This window comes from Ranitomeya imitator, chromosome 2, assembly GCF_032444005.1.
Source record: "Ranitomeya imitator isolate aRanImi1 chromosome 2, aRanImi1.pri, whole genome shotgun sequence".
In the NCBI taxonomy this organism is placed as follows: domain Eukaryota; kingdom Metazoa; phylum Chordata; class Amphibia; order Anura; family Dendrobatidae; genus Ranitomeya; species Ranitomeya imitator.
The window spans coordinates 848,004,403-848,013,027 of NC_091283.1; positions in this window are offsets into that span (position 1 = coordinate 848,004,403).

Sequence of the window (8,625 nt, forward strand, 5' to 3'; positions counted from 1 at the left end):
CCACCTCACTGGCTGAGATACACCTCTACACTGTACCACATCACCGGCTGAGATACACCCCACTGTACCACCTCACTGGCTGAGATACACCTCTACACTGTACCACATCACCGGCTGAGATACACCACTACACTGTACCACATCACCGGCTGACATACACCCCACTGTACCACCTCACTGGCTGAGATACTCCTCTACACTGTACCACCTCACCGGCTGAGATACATCTCTACACTGTACCACCTCACCGGCTGAGATACATCTCTACACTGTACCACCTCACTGGCTGAGATACACCTCCACACTGTACCACCTCACCGGCTGAGATACATCTCTACACTGTACCACCTCACCGGCTGAAATACACCTCTACACTGTACACTATATGACATCACAGGCTGAGATACAGACACCTCTACACTGTATAAAATCTCAGGTTGAGATACAGACACCTCGACAAAGTATCACAACACAAGTTTAAATACAGAGACACCCCTACAATGTATCACTCGATCTGTCAATCATGGTGACTTCCACTTGTAGAATGCATCACATCACAGGCTGAGACACTTGTAGGTATCACATGCATGCTACAGAATGTATACTCTTATGGGGTACAATGTATCCCTGCAGCTGTCAATCATATCCAGGCCCCATTGTCTGAGGCTGCCGTCACACTAGCAGTATTTGGTCAGTATTTTACATCAGTATTTCTCAGCCCAAACCAGGAATGGAACAATTAGAGGAAAAGTATAATAGAAACATCTGCACCACTTCTGCATTTATCACCCACTCCTGGTTTTGGCTACAAATACTGATGTAAAATACTGACCAAATACTGATAGTGTGACGGCAGCCTGACAATGCAGGGAGCCTCAGACACCTCTACAGTGTATCATAGACTGAGATACAGTCACCTTCACACTGTATCACTTCATAGTCTTAGGCTATGTTCACACTAGCGTTGTGCGACGCTGCGTCGGCGACGCAACACACGCAAAAACGCACCAAAACGCACGCAAAAACGCTGCGTTTTGCGACGCATGCGTCGTTTTTTGCCGAAATTTGGACGCAAGAAAAATGCAACTTGTTGCGTTTTCTTGGTCCGACGCTTGTGGCAAAAAAGACGCATGCGTCGCACAACGCAACAAACAAAAACGCATGCGTCCCCCATGTTAAATATAGGGGCGCATGAAGCATGCGTCGCCGCTGCGTCGCCCGACGCAAACCCGACGCAAACTAGCATAACGCTAGTGTGAACGTAGCCTTAGATACAGACACATCTACAATGAATCACATCACAGGCTTGGATACAAAATGAATGTATGACTGCTGCAGCCAATCATGAACAGTCCTCAGTAACTGACACCTGCACAATGTATCACATTACAGAAGCACCGCTTCCATTTATTACATTATATTATATTAGGCGATGTTCACACGTTGCGGTTGTCAAAACTTGCTCTCTTGTTAGTAAGAAACTTGCCTCAAAAAAGCAGATTCTGCTTAGTTTTTGTTGCGGTTTATTTTCTGCGTTTTTTGTGACTTTTTTTGCAGCATTTTTTCAGGGTACATTTGTCTCTTCTGCATGCTAATAAAGTTTAGTGCAAAAAGAAAATCTGATTCCACTTTATCAGGTTTTTGCAGAAAAAAGGCAGCAAAGACTGATACCTGCGTTTTCAGTGTTTTTTGCACCACCCATTGCTCTCAATGGGTGAAAAAACGCTAAAAAAAAAGCTGAAAGAAGCGGCATTCTGGAGAACAGTTCAACACATGATAAGATTAGATACAATCCACAGCTCAACAGAAAATATCAGTCTCCATAGGATTAAAGGGACTCCGTCACATTGGACCTATCCAAACTATCACTATGGGCACACAGAGGCCGAGCAGAGTCCTCCCTCATAAACTATGGGCACACAGAGGCCGAGCAGAGTCGCCCCTCATAAACTATGGGCACACAGAGGCCGAGCAGAGTCCTCCCTCATAAACTATGGGCACACAGAGGCCGAGCAGAGTCCTCCCTCATAAACTATGGGCACACAGAGGCCGAGCAGAGTCCTCCCTCATATATTATGGCACACAGAGGCCGAGCAGAGTCCTCCCTCATAAACTATGGGCACACAGAGGCCGAGCAGAGTCGCCCCTCATAAACTATGGGCACACAGAGGCCGAGCAGAGTCCTCCCTCATAAACTATGGGCACACAGAGGCCGAGCAGAGTCCTCCCTCATAAACTATGGGCACACAGAGGCCGAGCAGAGTCCTCCCTCATAAACTATGGGCACACAGAGGCCGAGCAGAGTCCTCCCTCATAAACTATGGGCACACAGAGGCCGAGCAGAGTCCTCCCTCATAAACTATGAGCACACAGAGGCCGAGCAGAGTCCTCCCTCATATATTATGGCACACAGAGGCCGAGCAGAGTCCTCCCTCACATCACATGTCTTGTTGAGAAATAATCTTTCAGCACTTTCTAAAAATTACCTCTTACAGGCTCTGGGCGGAACGCTGCCTGGAATATAGCTCCACCTCCAGAGCTTACTTTACATGAAGGGCGAGTTACCAGTGTGATGTGTGACGGTTACCAGTATTACTAGTGTGATGTGTGATGGTTACCAGTGTTAGCAGCGTGGTGTGTGATGGTTACCAGTGTGAAGTATGATGGTTACCAGTGTGAAGTATGATGGTTACCAGTATTACCATTGTGATGTGTGATGGTTACCAGTGTTACGAGTGTGATGTTACCATTGTTACCAGTGTGATGTGTGATGGTTACCAGTATTACCAGTGGGATGTGTGATGGTTACCAGTATTACCAGTGTGATGTGTGATGGTTACCAGTGTGATGGTTACCAGTATTACCAGTGGGATGTGTGATGAATACCAGTATTACCAGTGTGATGGTTACCAGTGTGATGGTTACTAGTGTTAGCAGTGTGATGGTTACCAGTGTTAGCTGTGTGATGGTTACCAGTGTGATGGTTACTAGTGTTAGCAGTGTGATGGTTACCAATGTTAGCTGTGTGATGGTTACCAGTGTGATGGTTACCAGTGTTAGCAGTGTGATGGTTACCAGTGTTAGCTGTGTGATGGTTACCAGTGTTAGCAGTGTGATGGTTACCAGTGTTAGCAGTGTGATGGTTACCAGTGTGATGGTTACCAGTGTGATGTGTGATGGTTACCAGTGTTACCACTGTGATGTGTGATGGTTGTGTGTGACAGTCTATAGCATCACCTGATGAAAAACAGATGAAGTGAATCCTTCTAAATTCTATGTAGCAACAGGAGGTCTCTTTTCCCTGCATGAGTCATCCCCCTCTTCATCTCCTGACCCTGCTGCTTCCTCCTCCCCCCCCCCCCCCTGCCAGGGACTTTGCCATTATGTAGGCTTGTAGTTCTAGTGTTTACTCATAAAAGGAAAAGAGACTTCCTGCTTCTAATAATCTTTATTTTTAATAATCTTTATTTTTATGTAGCGCTAACATATTCCGCAGCGCTTTACAGCTTGCACACATTATCATCGCTGTCCCTGATGGGGCTCACAATCTAAATTCCCTATCAGTATGTCTTTGGAATGTGGGAGGAAACCGGAGTGCCCGGAGGAAACCCAGGACTCCAGCACTGCAAGGCTGCTGTGCTAACCACTGCTGTTTCTAGATAGAGTTGATGATAATTGCAATATATGAAGATAAAACATTGATGGGGGGAGGAGGAGGAGGAGGAGGAGGAGGAGGAGGAGGAGTGCTTCTTTACTAGTTTTGCCATGATGCAGTGAGCGTCTGTACAGTGACGTGATATACAGGTACGCCGTCAGTAGTATTGGGCAGTACAGTGGTTCAGTCGCTAGCACTGTACAATGTATAGAGCAGCACAGTGGCTAGTACTGTACTATACAGTGCCTTGAAAAAGTATTCATGCCCCATTAACATTTACACTTTTTTTTACGTTACTCACATAAAACATAAAGATATTTTATTGGGATTTTCTGTGCCATCAGCACAAAATACTGCGTATATATAACCCTTAAAACAAACAAATCTTTATTGATAAATTACTAAAAAAAAAAAAAACACCTTACAGTTGTTTTTTTGTAATCTACTATTTAATTGTCTAAGGGTCACTTCCGTCTTTCTGTCCTTCTGTCTTTCTTTCTGTCTGTCACGGATATTCATTGGTCGCGGCCTCTGTCTGTCATGGAAATCCAAGTCGCTGATTGGTCGTGGCTGTTTTGCGGCGACCAATCAGCAACGGGCACAGTCTGGAAGAAAATGGCCGCTCCTTCCTCCCCGCAGTCAGTGCCCGGCGCCCGCATACTCCCCTCCAGTCACCGCTCACACAGGGTTAATGCCGGAGGTAACGGACCGCGTTATGCCGCGGGTAACACACTCTGTAACCGCTGCTATTAACCCTGTGTGTCCCCAACTTTTTACTATTGATGCTGCCTATGCGGCATCAATAGTAAAAAAATGTAATGTTAAAAATAAAAAAAAATTAAAAACCTGCTATTCTCACCCTCCGTAGTCCGCCGAGCCGCACACACCTGCCGCCATCTTTCGTTCCCGGCGATGCATTGCGAAATTACCCAGAAGACTGCATGGGCTGTGTTATATAGTACGTGGCTGTGTTATATACTGCATGGCCACTGTTATATATTATGTATTATGTATGTATATAGCAGCCACATAGTATATAGCACAGGCCACGTAGTATTTGTCTGCTATATGCTACATGGCTCCTATATACTACGCTGTCTGTGCTATATACTATGTGACTGCTATATACATACATAAATACATATTCTAGAATACCCGATCCACCATCTAGTTTATCAATAAAGAGTAGCTTTTTTTGAAGGGTTATATGTACTCACTATTTTCCTTCCCTATTTAGTATTTTTTCTTTTTAGTTATCAACACAACATACAACATACAAGTATTAGTAACGTGTAAAAGAAATGCTACAAGGTTTTGTAATTATTTTATAAATATAGATCTGAGAATTAATAATAATAATAATAATCTTTATTTTTATATAGCGCTAACATATTCCGCAGCGCTTTACAGTTTTGCACACATTATCATCGCTGTCCCTGATGGGGCTCACAATCTAGAATCCCTGTCAGTATGTCTTTGGAATGTGGGAGGAAACCGGAGTGGCCGGAGGAAACCCACGCAAACACGGAGAGAACATACAAACTCTTTGCATTGTGCCGTGCATTTGCATTTAGCCCCGAGTCAGTAATTTGCAGGACCACATTTCACTGCTGGGATCTTTAGGGGTTTGTCTCTCCAGCTTTGCACATCTAGGAGGTGACATTTTGCCCCTTCTTTGCCCCCTCGCTGTCGCTCAGTGAGATTGGATGGAGATGTCTTTGGGTCTAAACGGTGACTACGCCGTTCACACACACACAGGATTATGCTCTGATTAAACCCTCCATTGTAGCTCTGGCGGGATGTTTAGGGTCATTGTCCTGCTGGAGGGTGAACTTACAACCCAGTCTTAAATCTTTTGCAGCTTCTACAAGGTTTTCTTCCAGAATTGTCATGCATTTAGCTCCATTCATCTTCCTATCACCTCAGACCAGCTTCCTTGCCCCTGCTGAAGAAAAACCTCTCCACAGCAGGATACTGCCACCACCATGTGTGACAGTGGGGATGGTATTTTCAGGGTGATGTGCAGTCTTAGTTTATCGCCACACATAGCGTCTTGCATTTAGCCCAAAAAGTTCTCTTTTGGTCTCATCTAACCAAATGATCGCTTTCAACGCTTCAAGGTTCAAATTACCTCTTCCTCAGGACATAACCACAAATTATGAGGAAGAGGTCATATGAACCTTGAAATGCGTTGAATTAAACAATTTTCATTTATTTAACACCTTGACTTTATATCATTATCGGCAGCGCAGATTATATCCACAAAATCCTCTATCTTGTCATATTTGGACACTGTGCTGACTGGCACCGCTACCCTTCTTGCCACAGCTCACATTGATGTGCCATCTTGGATGAGCTGCACCACCTGAGCAACCTCTGTGAGTTGTAGACACTGCCTCATCCTACTGTACAGTACCTCTAGGGGTGAGAGCAATGACCAAATGCAAAAGTGACCAAAACAGCAGCCAAAAAGGATGAGAAAAAGGATGAGAAAAGGATGATTCACAATCAGTGCTGCTTCATAACGGAGATGTATTATATATATATATATATATATATATATATATATATATATATATATATTATGCCCTCCAAGCTGGTATTTATCTCCCTCATTCTGGCCCCATCCTGATATATAGATATATATTTTTTATTTTTTTCCTAGGATGGGGAGGCCTTGGTCCAAATCTTGTGCCGAGGCCTATCAGACTCTAGTTATGCCACTGCTGACAACCTCTCACACACGATATACTGGCTGGTTGTCAGCAGTAATACTTGTATACTGTGGTGTAGGTGTTTAGTGGATGCATTATTGTTTTTTAGATTCTGTCTTACTTTATCCCTATGAATCTTTATGGATGGAGCATTGCCCGCCGGCCTGTAATACTCCGGGGACTGTTACTGCAGGGATATGGCAGTGATTCATCCTCGTGAAGCTGTGTTATGTGAGTTATTACAGTGGCAGGTTGTATCCTGCACCCCAATACTGAGAGATGAAGAGGTGACTCTCCACCAATCAGGAGGCTGCGCTGTGACACATCAGTGATAGTAATGAGCGGATTACACGCTCATCATCCGATCGCAGCCGTGGAGCCGGTCTGGTCACGTCCCTCTTTTGTATGATCATTTCTGTCATTGAAGGGGAAACTGCTCCTGATTGTGGGGATTACAGTCATTGTCTGCCCTGTATCGCTATGACATCAGGGGCCACTCCCCCAAAACTACATTTCTGTGAAAGTGCTGATTTTGGCCATTGCCCTTATAGTCAACTTTAGGGGAGTCATGTATAGAAGCCCCCGAGCCCTTCTCTCCCAACCAGCTGGAAACAATATCCACCCTTTTTCAGTCATATTTGTTAGTTGTTGGCTATAGCAGCTCCTGCATTCGGTTGCCATCAGCTTTCCCAAACCCCTGAATGGCAACTATACTTGCTGATATGGCGCTACACAAGAGCTTCATTCTTCTGATACACAAATCCCCTTCATAGACAGTTATAGGAAACCCTCCTCACTGCCTGCAGCCACCACTAGAGGGCGCTCAGTACTTAATGTAAGTACAGTATACTGACAGCTCCCTCTAGTGGCTGCTGCAGGCAGAATGAGCTACTGTGCTATTCCTATGTCACTCCAGATCATTTCTCCAGCTCCTCTCCTCTGTCTCTCCAAATTATTGTTCCAGCTCCTCTTCTCTGTTTCTCCAGATCATTGCTCCAGCTCCTTTGTCACTCCAGATCATTGCTCCACCTCCTCTCCTCTGTCTCTCCAAATCTTTGTTCCAGCTCTTTTGTCTCTCCAGATTATTCCTCCAGCTCCTTTGTCTCTCCAGATCATTGCTCCAGCTCCTCTCCTCTGTCTCTCCAGATTATTGCTCCAGCTCCTCTCCTCTGTCTCTCCAGATCATTGCTCCTCTCCTCTGTCTCTCCAGATCATTGCTCCTCTCCTCTGTCTCTCCAGATTATTGCTCCAGCTCCTCTCCTCTGTCTCTCCAGATCATTGCTCCTCTCCTCTGTCTCTCCAGATTATTGCTCCAGCTCCTCTCCTCTGTCTCTCCAGATTATTGCTCCAGCTCCTCTTCTCTCCAGATCATTGCTCCTCTCCTCTGTCTCTCCAGATTATTGCTCCTCTCCTCTCTCTCGAGATCATTGCTCCTGCTCCTCTCCTCTGTCTCTCCATACCATTGCTTCATTTAACTTTCATCTTTCTACATCACTAGACCACCATGTAATGTTATTTCATCAGACTATATGTGCTGTAACTCCTCTCCTCCACCTATCCAGACCATTGTATAATCTCCTTTCTTGTTTGTCTCTAGATCTTTTTATATACTATCCATCTGCTATACCCCTAGATCTGTGACTCCTCTCCTCCACCCTTTAAATCATTAAATACTGTTGTTGTTGTGGTTGTCTACCCAGGACGCTGTTTCTGCTCCTCTCCTCTGTCTAGCCAAGCCTTTCCTGCAGCACCTGTCCTCTGTCCATCCAGATTATTGCAACAGATCTTTTCCTTTATCCCTGTAGATAATTACATTTATTCCTCCTCTACCATCTCTAGAGAGCATAGTTGCAGCTTCTCTCCTCTGTCTCTCCAGGCCATTGCTGCAGCTTCTCTCCTCTGTCCAGGTCATTGCAGAAGCTTCTCTCCTCTGTCTCTCCAGACCTTTGCTGCAGCTTCTCTCCTCTGTCTCTCCAGGCCATTGTGATGCACCTTCTCTCCTCTGTCTCTCTATGCCATTGCTGAAGCTTCTCTCCTCTGTCTCTCCAGGCCATTATAGCAGCTTCTCTCCTCTGTCTCTCTATGCCATTGCTGCAGCTTCTCTCCTCTGTCTCTCCAGACCTTTGCTGCAGCTTCTCTCCTCTGTCTCTCTATGCCATTGCTGCAGCTTCTCTCCTCTGTCCAGGCCATTGCAGAAGCTTCTCTCCTCTGTCTCTCTATGCCATTGCTGCAGCTTCTCTCCTCTGTCTCTCTATG